This window comes from Montipora capricornis, chromosome 3 (assembly GCF_036669925.1).
Source record: "Montipora capricornis isolate CH-2021 chromosome 3, ASM3666992v2, whole genome shotgun sequence".
NCBI lineage: Eukaryota > Metazoa > Cnidaria > Anthozoa > Scleractinia > Acroporidae > Montipora > Montipora capricornis.
The window spans coordinates 56,525,252-56,537,751 of record NC_090885.1 but is presented as its reverse complement, the minus strand read 5'-3'; the positions used below and the strand labels follow the sequence as shown (position 1 = coordinate 56,537,751).

The 12,500-nt window shown below is 37.3% G+C and overlaps 1 protein-coding gene and 1 long non-coding RNA gene across 2 annotated transcripts in view; one reads left to right on the top strand and one right to left on the bottom strand.

Annotated features, from left to right (window-relative positions):
* Nucleotides 1-12,500, bottom strand: part of LOC138043454 (NLR family CARD domain-containing protein 3-like) — a 283,562-nt gene that overhangs the window by 114,529 nt on the left and 156,533 nt on the right. The window lies entirely within an intron of this gene.
* On the top strand, nucleotides 3,906-6,049 carry LOC138041501 (uncharacterized). Its single transcript, XR_011130843.1, has 2 exons — nucleotides 3,906-4,464; nucleotides 5,599-6,049. It is a non-coding gene; the product is annotated as an uncharacterized lncRNA (long non-coding RNA).

Genomic DNA, 12,500 nt, shown 5'->3' with positions numbered 1-12,500 from the left:
ACAAAGTCACGCAACGGTGAGAAAATACAATGTGTAAAAGGCGGGGGAGTTCTGTTCCAAACGCAACTTTTATTGAACTGCTGGAACAGCATGCAATCCACAGAAACCAGCATCAAACACTACAGTAAGACAGGAAAAATGAAAATGGCAAAATATTCAGTATTAAATAACACACGAGATTCCAGACGAACAATGACCGTTTGTCGGCCAGCACATGTACGTACCTCTTGAGAATTTGAATTGGAGCTCGATGTGGTGGTCGAGGTCGAGCTTGAGGTGGAGCTTGAACTGGTTGAAGTGACTCCCTGATTTGGAAGACGTGATAGAGCCTCATCGACCGCCCTTTGAACTCCCTGGGATTGCCTGGGATATGGCAGAAGCAATTGACCTTGAAAGTTTGTGTTTTCCCGCGCAAGAGATGATCGTGTGACTTGTCACATGTACTCGCTCGCGCCGATTAGGTATTAAGTTAAATCATACTTATTAAGTTAAACCATGATTTCTCTGATATCAAATCTAAAAGTTAGATTTAAATCATGAAGTCGTAATTTCAAATCATAGACGCATGATATGAAACCAGGATTTATTATATCAAATCATAAACACATGATTTGAAATCAGGATTTCTTACATCAAATAATAAACGACTGATTTGAAATTAGGATTTTTTATATCAAATAATAAAGTATGATATCATATCAAAAAAACTTATTTATTAAATGATGAAAAAAATGAGAATATTCAAGGTAAATAGTTTATTTACAATCGGCGCCCCATACTCTTGTCATCTCTTGTCCCAAGCGATTGAGAGCGACTGGGGACAAAGCAAGCCTTCCATACGGCGGGAGACGGCGGGAGCTACTGAAATTTAAACTGACCAATCAGAATTCAGCGAGCGGGAAAACCTGTGCTATCCAACAAAGGAGACTTTTGTCTGATTGGCTGTTGAAAATTGTAGTATCCAGTTTTCCAACCGCGCGCTGTGATGTAAACAAAGATAACTTTCGAAGCGGTGATTTCAACCTGTGCTTCTTCGATCGTTCTATATAGCTTCTGCCAGTTGAAAGTGGTCATTTAAACTTTAAGTGACAGGGAAAGATTCTGCAAGGGGCATTTTAGTCGGCGGAAAGTTTTCTTTCGTTACGCTTTTTGTAAGCAGCCCTTTTAGTCTGCTCGGGGAAGCAACGCCTCTGAAGTTGCTTCGAGTCAGCTTTTATACTTTTTAGCTTTATTACTCCATTTAAGTGAATGCATCGGAACAAATGCTCAAAGTGCGAAAAGACCCGAGCAAAGGCCAGATTCGTTTGTTGGGAAGGGAGTACTATCTAACGTGGTTGCGAAATATATCCCTCGAGCTCGCAGGCTTCGATTTATCCAACTTGAATGCAGCGCTGGAAGGAAGTATGTCACTTCATTCACTTTCTTGCATTGATCGTTTAGAGTTATGAGATGTCCTCAGTCCTTTGAAAGAACATCTTATCTCAACAGATATGTCGACAGAAATTTAATACCAGCCGCGCCACCTCTATTTTGTGTATGTGTCTGAGGCCAACCTGGTTCACTGCATTTATCTCATGTGTAAACACTCTCAAGATACACTACCTTAAAAATTTCAAGAACTTTCATTTAACGGAACCAAAACATTATTCTTAGTTACATCAACTGATCATGAAGGCATGCTTGATAATATATGCTACAATGAGTCAATAATGAAGCTCCAGTTTATTACTTTATTGGATAATTCTGTCCTTGATCTATGGTAACTCCATTAAGTCTAGCCATTGTAATTATTCATTGTTTTCATCATTTATGCTACCAGCGAATTCCTCAAAAGTGATGTTGATGTTCTTAGGAAATCTATACAATAGTGAGGAATGATGTGGTCACTGCCATCAGACTTGTAGGTTGTACTGAAATGAAATTTTCTGAATGAGTTCTCTTTGGGGAGGTAAAAATTTCACTTGACCATTAATTTGTAGATGTAAATTACACCCACATTAAATGTACAATTAAAATTGGGATGTCTGGAAATACATAAAGCAGGTCTTGTCTTCTGTGCAATGTTTAAAACTAAAAGGGCAATTAAAGGCAAAGCAGACTTTGTGATAGAACTCTGACACAACATTAACTACTTATTAATTTTGATGTGAGCATTTCATGCTCATTCATATTCATTGCTCACTTTTGTGGTAAGTTACTATCTCACTGCAGAGAATAATGTAAATTTATCTAAATCAGGATGAAAATGTACAAAATGTGCAGCCATTGCAGTCTTAAATGTTTTTAGTCTATTAATTAACCCATTGACCCCTGGGGGTTCCCTATTGATGAGTTAAATACTAAGTATGGCCGGTTTTGGCCGGTTTAGGGGTGATAGGGGATTATTAAATATAGTACATCAATAATATTACCGTATCAGTAATTGAGCCAGTATTTAATAACTAATGTGTCCCAATAAAATTTATTTTAATATTGATTCCAACAGTGTTAAGTAATTAATATACATTGATTTAGGATGATGGAACATCACACACCATTTTGTGTTCCGACATTAATTTTTTTTTTACTTCATTCTTGGTGTATGGCAACTTATAGTAACTGCAAAAAACTTGCAGAAGAAATTGAAGAGAAGGTATACCTGAATATTACGGCTGTTTTGTGTGTCACAAAGTTTAATTGACCTGGTTTTTGTTTATTTTTGCTGCCATTCCTTGCACACAGTCACATGTCTCATAAAACTTGAATGTGCAGACAAAGGTAAAATAATTCACCATACAAAGTTTAAAGAATTGTTATATTTGTATTATTTATTAAATGGGATTCCAAAAGCAGAAAGATGCAAATAGTGACACACACACCCATGCAAGGCAGCCACACAAGGGAATGAAAATTTTAAAATATACATTATTTACAAATATAATGTATAATTACTTATCATGTAAATCATCATGAACAAAATTATATTTTACAATAATTACTTGTCATGTAAATTTTACTATACAGTTTGTAAATATCTTTAAAATTTCAATTACTACAGTTTCCCTCAAATTTAAAGTAAGAAATTTATCAAATCGAAAAGTGCAGTGCAAAGTTGTGGTAAGCAGGCATTTTTATTTGTAAATATTACTACACTAACTAAACATTTTTAATAGCTGGGACTACTATTTGTTGCAATAAAAGCAAGAGTCTTACTTGCAGTACATTGCATTTAAGAATGCATTGCAACTGGATAGAATTGAATCATCGCATCTCAAAGTGCCAAGTTTCGATGGAAATAGGTTTACTTTCACAGGGCATTTTCGTGCGCCCTGCCACTTTTGAAGGAAAACTTTCAAAGCAGCTCGATTCTTCACAAATATGTGCTTTCCATACTAATGGCGATCGCTGGACCAAGACATATTTGCTGAGATTTGACCGAAAGTAACGTGAACACTGACGCCATTGTCTGATTTGGGGTAAGAAAATTTCAGTTGCGCGTCAAATATACACGGTTGGAGTTCACATTTCAAGAGGAGAAAGGACAAAAAAATGTCCAGACGGTATGAAAATCACACATTAACAATACAGAGACTTTTGATGTCTGACGCATGTCTTAGTCCAGAGAAAATAACACTTGATGGTGGAAAAAACAAGCACTGTTTCGTCGACAAAGAAAAGCACTTTGGTAAACGAAGAAGTCGAAACGTCGGGGTTCAGTATTCGCTGTGCCACTTTTACCGGGAATATCTCTAGTCAAACCTTATCTTTGGCTCACAAAATATCACCTGTTGACGGCTTTTCGTGGACGAACGTCGGAGACAAAAGTCCTGTACTCTTAATGGCAGAGCGCAAAAACCGTTGATTGGCTAGAGAATACTGACGTAAAATGGCTTTTTTCGCGTAACTGCGCCTGCGCAAACTTTAAAGATTCGAAGTGATCGAGACAGTGATCGATCGAAGTGGAGAATAACACTCTAGCATTTGTCAAATTTTGTGGAAAGTTAGACGACTCATACCCTGGGTGCCAGAGGAATTTTTTTTCAAGGTCGGAGAGAACACTCAGCGATTTCAAATCAACGGTCGAGGACACACGATTGATTACTTCGCAAGTCTTCATGTCAAGTAGCAATGCGTCCTCTTGTATCATTTTGTTGGTTTTGGCTGCTGTGAATTTTCTTGACATGGGGTGTTGGTCTGCCCCCAGATTATTTAAAAATCTTACAGAAACCAGCGAACTGGCGACGAAATTCTTCTTTGTTCTCGGGAACTACAGGAGCAACTTGGTCTTGATGGACGAAAGGTTTTTGCTGTTGAAAATAAGTTTGGCTGGCCGTTGTTATTGAAGACTGTAACAGCCCAGAAAAGTACATTACTGTAACAGAGTAACCATATTGGTCAACTTTTTCACATTTATAAATGTAAGTTTGCAAAACGGCTACAAAAACACATGTGCAGCAAAGCTTTGGAAGCATGCAAACACTTCAGGTACATTATATAATAATAATAATAATAATAATAATAATAATAATACTTACAGCTTTAGTTAGATGCGTACCCCTGACTGAAAATTCTTTAACACTAAAAATTAGTATGAACACCAAACTGAAAATTCTTCAACACTAAAAATTAGTATGAACACCAAATAATAATTATTAACAATTATTGTTTTGCCGAAGGCAAGGTGAATATCGGTTAATAAAAACCGAGATGAAGTTGAGGTTTTTATTCACCAACATTCGTAAAGTCTGAGGGAATATCGGAAACAATAATTTAAATTTGCCTGACAATAGAAGCAACTCAATTTCTTAGTAAATGATGCCATCATGCAAATCGCCTATTACATAGTTGCAGAAACCCATAAGGGTTGAAACATGTAACGGCCCCTTGTGTGCTGGGAAACAAGCTTCCAAACATTCAATTTGCTAAGTACCATATTTGGAACAACAAGACCGAGAGGTTTCCAAATATGGTACTTAGCACTGAAACATTCAACCAATCAGTTCGCACTGAATATTCGGAACCTGTGAATGCGCGTTACATGTTTCAACCCTTATGGGTTTCTGATAGTTGATTATTTGAATAATACACATTTTCTTTAAAACAATTAATTTATTCGTCTGTCACCTCAACAAAACAGCTTGTGACTATTTTGAAAAACTGCTTAGGTGATTATCACGTAATAATAATCATCTCAATGACAACCAATCAGCGCAGAGAACTTTTAGTAATTATACTAATAAGCATATAATTCCTTTTGCACAAGACAATAATGAACAATAATATTATTATAATTCCATGAGTGCATGTTGATATGAGATCAACCACTCAATCATATCCATTGATTATTGTTTTATTACATTTTCATTTGATTCTTAACACTTGGACAAATTTAAAGCCAATCAGTTTCCAGTGTGGTAACACTTGACGCAATCAGTTTCCATATTAAGTCATACTGTATAAGAGCTGTTAACTGAGAGTGAGTGAACCAATCAGAAAGCTAAAAACACAGTATCCGTGGTTCAAAATTTCATAATGTAAGGTATTATCTTTCCCCTTGTATGCTTACACTGTCATTATTCACTTTCTGTGTAATGGTTTTATCATTGTTTTTGTTTGTAGGAAATGGTAGCCATACCTGATTTATGAAGAAACTGAAGTTGTGCAGTAGTACAGCAACCTACTTTTACTCTTTGCAGATTAGCTTTCTTGGTTCACGGAAAACCCTTTTCATTATTGTAAATACATTGTGGCATGGAAGATATTTTCAAACAGGTCTGGAGAATGTTCACCACCAAAATTTCCCATTTTGTCTGGATCATATAAGTTCTTTCCTCCTTTTGTTTAGTGGTTGACTAGTGACTTGTGAAATTGTATGGTGCACAAGAGAGCTAAATGCAGTGTCTCCTTTAGTTGTAAAACATATATTAAAGGAACACAAATAATATTGTCATTGTTGTTGAGTAATGTTAGGATTTAGTACTACCAGTGGTATTACAAGTGTCTCTTTTGAGTGGATTCCCCAATTTTCTGCTAACTTGACCCAAACAGATATATATAGGTGGAGAACAAATTCGGGAAAATGAAAGGAAAAAATAGTAAACATACATCAGTTGATTATTACAATACACTATTTGTTTTGTTCAATATTATTTGCACTAGAAAGAAAATTAACGACCATAAGAATTTAGTCTGTGATAAGGAAAAGTTTATTCTGACTAAAACCTATATTGGAAATTTAGGCATTTGGGGTGCTTTTTTCACAGGGTTACATGTGCATGGTATAAAAAGGCCATTTCCGAGTTCTTGCCTGCCTCATCTTCAAAGCGAGTCTAAGTGCAAATTCTTTGTTAATTGAAAATTAGTTTACATTCATGTGCAAAGTAGAACTAATTATCATTACAAAAATTTCGCACTTAGACTCGCTTTGAAGAGGAGGCAGACGTGAACTCGGAAATGGCCTATTTTTATGTCAGTCCAATATTTTTCTTGAAAACTGTGTTGTCTCTATAACTTTGTCCTTTTTTGTGAAGCATGACATTTTCTCTCAATTCAACATTTGATTTGTGTTGCTGATCTTGTTTTTCCAGCAAAAGTGTGTTATGTTTAATAATTATTATTTTTGTTATATAACTGTTTTTGCCGCCAGCAGCGCATGCTCTCATTGGTTACTTCAAGGTCACATGACATCTAACAATGACACTTTTGCCGTTCAAAAGTCTCTGAGCGGGCAACAGTGCAAAATCTATGACGTCAGAGGGTAACAGTGCACTGTTGCCCGCAAATGTTGACCGACGACCACCGTTGCTGTTCCCATTGCACGTTTTCCTATTTGTGCTATATAACAAATCACTTAATGACTGGTCTCTCAGGAACCAATTCATTTTGTTTCCCTCGTCTGCGCCTCAGGGGAGCATTGAAATTTTTAGGGAAACAAAATGAACTGTTTCCCTCGGGACCAGTCATTAAGTGTTTACTGTTGGGATAGTAGCAAAATTATTGACCTTGGGTGTTCGGTGACACAGCTACATTGTAAAGCATAACCATTATGAAAATGATATCTGTTTTATCTTATTATAGTGAGCTAACTTTTTCGTGTGGTTTTACTCACAGGTCTTGTAATAGGCCAAAAGCAATTTGATAAATTCATGGGGTTGTACATCGTGTTCAATGCAGTTTGTTCTGTGCATGTAAATAATAATATGAAATGAAACATGTTTAGTGTGTTACTGATCACAGCCAACACCCTGGCGCTCAATATAATGCTAAGCAGTGTACTGCTGTCAGTGGTGTGTGTGTCTTGGTGAAGGGGGAGGGGGGGGGGGAGGGGTTTAGTACTGCAAAGGCATTGGCATGTCATTGTCGTAATGAGCTAAACTCAAATACTTACCCTCATGTTTTTTTTGTGAAAGTTTTTGTTTTCGTTCTCGATTTTTCTCTGCTGAATATCCAGCTCCTGCTTTTGATCCTTGAGGGTTTTCTACCTGTCTGACTAATTCTGTGTACCTTAGTGCTTCAGTTCTCTTGGCAGATTTTTGGCACTGACAAAGAAGGGGGCGTAGAATCTATATTGAGGGGTAGGGGAAATTCAATTCAGGGCATATTATTGCAACTATTGTAATGTTATTCCATCACTCACCTTCATTGGTGAAATGTATTCATCCATGTGGCAAATTCTGTAGTCTTTGTGAGCCAGTAGCAAGTGGCCCTCGAATAAAAATTTTCTAGTGTGGTGAACTGTTTTGCTGGCATCAAAAGCCAAAAAAAGCGCTTTGCACATTGAACTAGAGCACCTTTGCTGACATTTTCAGTCTCTAAACGGAAAAAGCAGCTTACTTTGTTGAATTAACTTAACTCGCCCTTTGCAAAGAGTCCCATAAACTTGAAAAAGCACACAATCCCCCAGCAGTCAGATGTGACAGTTGACATATTTTATTTTTAGTTACACAAAACATAGCAGTGAACGTTGTTAAAGGGAAAAAAAATAACAGGGTTTGTTGTCAATATTTGCCGCTGTTTTAAATATAACAGGCAGCCGCTCTGTCGCCTTTGCTTATAAAGCGAGAAAACTTACATTTTGTATTACATGAACAATGTCGACAAGATATTAACTCGAAGTTAAAAACATACATGTACGTTATATGCATTTCAGGACAACTTACGACCCCAAAACCTCACAAACTATATCGATTGGCGTGAAAGTATAAGGCACTGGACTTCGCTTTTCTGTGTAAAACCAGTTGCAACTGTGAAGACGAACACTAGCGGTAAAAAAACCTGCTTCTCTTCAAACTTCGATTTGAAAGTCTCTTGGTGTATGAAATCGGAATTCCACCTTAAACACCTCTCAAAAATTTTCATATCAACGAAAAAAAAGTCATAATTGATATATTTCGCGAAAACAATTTACCTCCAACATATCTCTGTTCTGAGCTTAAAGAGTAACCGACCACCTTAAGGACGTTCGCGCCAAAATCTTCCTACGGTGAGATTTTCTTCATTTCTCGCCTAGAGTTAGGTCATAAAGTACTTACTCCAAAAATATAAAAAAAATTGGGGGTCACCGACTTTGTTTCGGAGAAAATGGCAGTGGAAAAATGCTTTAATTTCGATAAATCTGTCATAATCACGAAAGGTAGCCTCATCTGCTCATCCATCGAAAATCCTAAAAATAAACTGTTCGAGTGAAGGTTTCCGTGCATAGGTTTTTAGGGGTGGGATTTTAAGATAATTTCATGCCGGTAGGGATGTCGTAAACAGTAGAGTTCATCCTGGACGAGCGTTTTCGTAACCTCTATCCGTTGCAACCACTACCGGAATTCGATGGCACGAGGAAAGAAAATTAAAAAAAAAGATAACTTCTTACGGTGAGATTTTTTTCATTTTATCATATTTTGTAGATAGTAAGTAAAGTAAGTGATTCATGATTAAAAAAATAGGGGTCACCGATGATCCAAGGGAGTAAAATCGATGTGATTTTACGAAGCTCTTGGAAAACTTCGTTTGTCACGTTTTTGCGTGACCTGTCGGGGAAGGACTGGAACCCAAGAGAGGATCGATCGTTGAGGGGATGAAAGGTTTTTACCCCAAAACAAAGCTTTCTCGAGCACAGCAACGAAGTTTTAAGCAGTCGTCATCTTCATTTGGTTAGTGTTTTGTATAATATTTCTCCATTGCCGTGATGCTCGTCTTCTGGAGTGCGGTTTTTGTGAAATTTAATCGCTAGTTTTTTCCACGCAGGTCCGCATTATTCAAGCCGACGAGGACGAAAATACTGCTCTATTTATCACGAAAGTAAAGGAAAAGAACTTCAAAAACATACATTCATTTTGAACTTAAGTTCGTAGTGTAATAAAAACATTAAAAAAAGAAACAGCCCCATTAAATTTACGCAACGGTTCGTCCTCGAGTTTTCCAAACTTTCAGCCACAACTCGATCAGCAGCTACCATTTAAAGAGCTTTTCCATCCTCCCGCTCACTTCTCTTTAACGTTTCATGATGATTCGGAAATAAATGTGCCATTCTTTTGCCGGCCTGGAATTTTTTCCCCGGCGTTTTTGTCGCCATATTATTTTAACTAATGCTTGAACAATATTTATGAAAGTCAAGTAGACTAGTGCACGACTGATAAAAACAACGCGAACATCAGTCGTGCAGTAGTCTACTTGACTTTCCTAAATATTTTTAATCAATTTTGACTGATCACGATCTTCTCTTATCCAACGCTGTGCAAGACTTATCGTCCACGGTTTCTGCAAAGGTTTTCAAACCTCAACTTCACTAATGCTCGAAGTAATGCGTGACATATTAGAGTCGCGTTACCTGCGCAGTTACGTTGCGCACAAACAATTAGCGCGAACGTCCTTAAAAAACGCAAAACTCTAAACAACGAACGTCAAAAGAAGCTTCGAAACTGGTCAAAAACTCTATTGCTTTAGGCGAACTGGTTTTGGTCCGATCTCTTCCTTGACGGCTCTGAAGCATCGTTGAATGATGGCAGATTCAGATCATCTTTTTGCAAATTTTCTCAGAGGAACGCCAGTGGCGTGACAGCCTCCACAATGACGTGGTGGATTTTGATTTGTCGTCCGCCATTTTGAAAATCGAATGGCGGCAACACAAGTGAACACAAGTGTGATTCTAGTGCGCATGTCTAGCGGTTTTTGCGCTCTGTCGACACCGCGGCAAAATGAGTGCGCATGCTCCGCTTCGAACACATTCGACCTTTTGAGCGCTTTGTTTTTGAGTTTATTCGGCGGCGAAGGAAAAGTTCTATTGGACCTTTTGATGATCAAGATCTCTCGCTCAACATGGACACGATAGAAAAACTAAACAGTAGTTCCGAGTTGTTTCCAACGAGAAAGTCAAAAGAGGTAAGCTTATTTTAGGCATGAAATATTTATTTGTTTATGTCGTTTCCATGGAAGTTATCTTTGCCAAACCATGTTTGCTCGTGTTTCGGTCACACCGTTGAAGACCTAAAAGTTGTAAATTTTAAACTGATAACATTTTTCGTTTACTGTTTTTCGCCTAAGGGCAATTCGTCTAAAAACGCGGAGGGTTTTGACAAAACAGAAGTTTTAACCTCTGACATGTGATACGAGAGCCATGGATTTTTCTGTGACCTGGTTCTCCACAGCAAGAGCAATGGTTTGTATGGTAGATGGTGATGCTCTTTCTTTTCCAGCTCTGTGTTGCTTTGCAGGACACACCAGCCTGTGGTATGATTAAATTTAATTGATCTCTAGATTTCTGTTGATTTCATTGTCCCAGTCATCTGACTTGAAGAAATCTTGTGGAAAGTGTTGATATCTGGCTGGCTGTCATTTTGACTGTCATTAGTTTCAAGATGTGAGCAACTGTTTTTATCTGCATTGTTAGACAAAACCTCTTATTAAGGGAGTCAGTTAAGTTGTTTAGTTTTTTTTATAAAGGGATCTTTACAAATAGGGCACAGATTTCCATGTTTTTTTCAAGTATCTTAAGTGACATCTGTGCATGAAAATGACCAAGTGATAATAATATTATTGTTTTACTTTGATCAGTTTCCTGTTGGTTCTTAAACATGTCATTTATTCTTATTCCAGTGCTTAAGTCTAAAACTCTTCCTGGTGTGTGTGTGCTGATCTGGTCAAACCATGCATGGCAAGCAACATACCAGATTGTTTTCAGAGATTGTGATGAGGATTTCAGCGTTGAATATTTTATTGGTTTTGTGATGAAAAAAGCCAGTGTTGTTATTCATCTCTCATTTTTTCCTGCATGAGATCCTGCATGATGACAACAGTATTACTGCAAATTAAACATCACAGATGTGAGCATGTCAGTGATTAATACAAGATGGTTTCCAAACAGCTCTTCAAAATTGTCTAGAAAAGGGACGATAATTATTTACTTGCCACACCTTCTAAGTCAATGTTTGAACAAGCAAATATAATTTGGTTTTTTAATTCAAGTAAACTGTGTTACTTTCATTAATACAGCTGTATGTTATTCTAGTCTTTCTCTTGCTGAGCATGGGTTTGGATATTAACTTCTGAGAATGCTCCTACTTGTAATTGTCTTAATAATGAATATACAGTACTTACACAACAATAAAATTAGAGAGATATTTGAGTTACTGTATATTGTGTTTTGTGGTAACACATACCATAGTTGTTGTTGTTGAAAAGGAATCAGATAGAGTCATTGTGGGTCCAGATAGAGCCATTGTGGGTCTATCATTGGGTAGTGAAACTGGATCAGTTGTGCACAATAAAATGTTAGAGTATGAAGCAGAATGCCTTTTGTCTTGCTGGATGTATGATTACATTCCTCTCTCAGTATCTTTACACACAGTGCAAAATTCAGGCTGGATTTTTGCTGGTGCAAATGCATGCAAAAGTGAAATCAGTATTTTCCAAACACATGCAGGTGAATGGTTTCATTATCATGATTCTCATGTCTCCCCACCCTCATCCCAGCAAGGCTCTACAAGGTGATTGACAAAGTTGGAGAAAAAAATTACAGTTACCAGCCAGCTCCAGGAAAAATACTGAAAAATATTTTCAACGATGGACCACTACCAAACTCCAAGTAAAAGGGAAACATCAAGTAGCATTGGAGTCAAATTTATACTTAGTTTCAAAACTTTTTTGCGATCCTCTCTTAAAATTAAGACATATTTTCTTTATTTTATTGCCTCGCTCTTGTAAAAGTAACTAGTGTTGTAAAATATGAGAATGGAGGGCAGGTAAGTGACTTATCCAAGTTGCCGAATGAGTGGGATGCGGGCATGAAAAGAACTTAAGCTTATTTCTCACTTTCACTTTTGATTCCAATGAAACAAACAGACGATTTCCTCATTCAACAGGAGCAACATAAGCCATCTTCGCAGAAGGAATTATCATTCTGCCCTTGCAAAGATGTTTACCCGGCGTTTTCCTTCTCAGTGCACAGTTTTCCCCCCCAGAGGTTTACCAACGCAGAGACCATCGCGACTAATAACATTACGAATTTCGTCCTTTTGCTCTAGCGCTCGAAT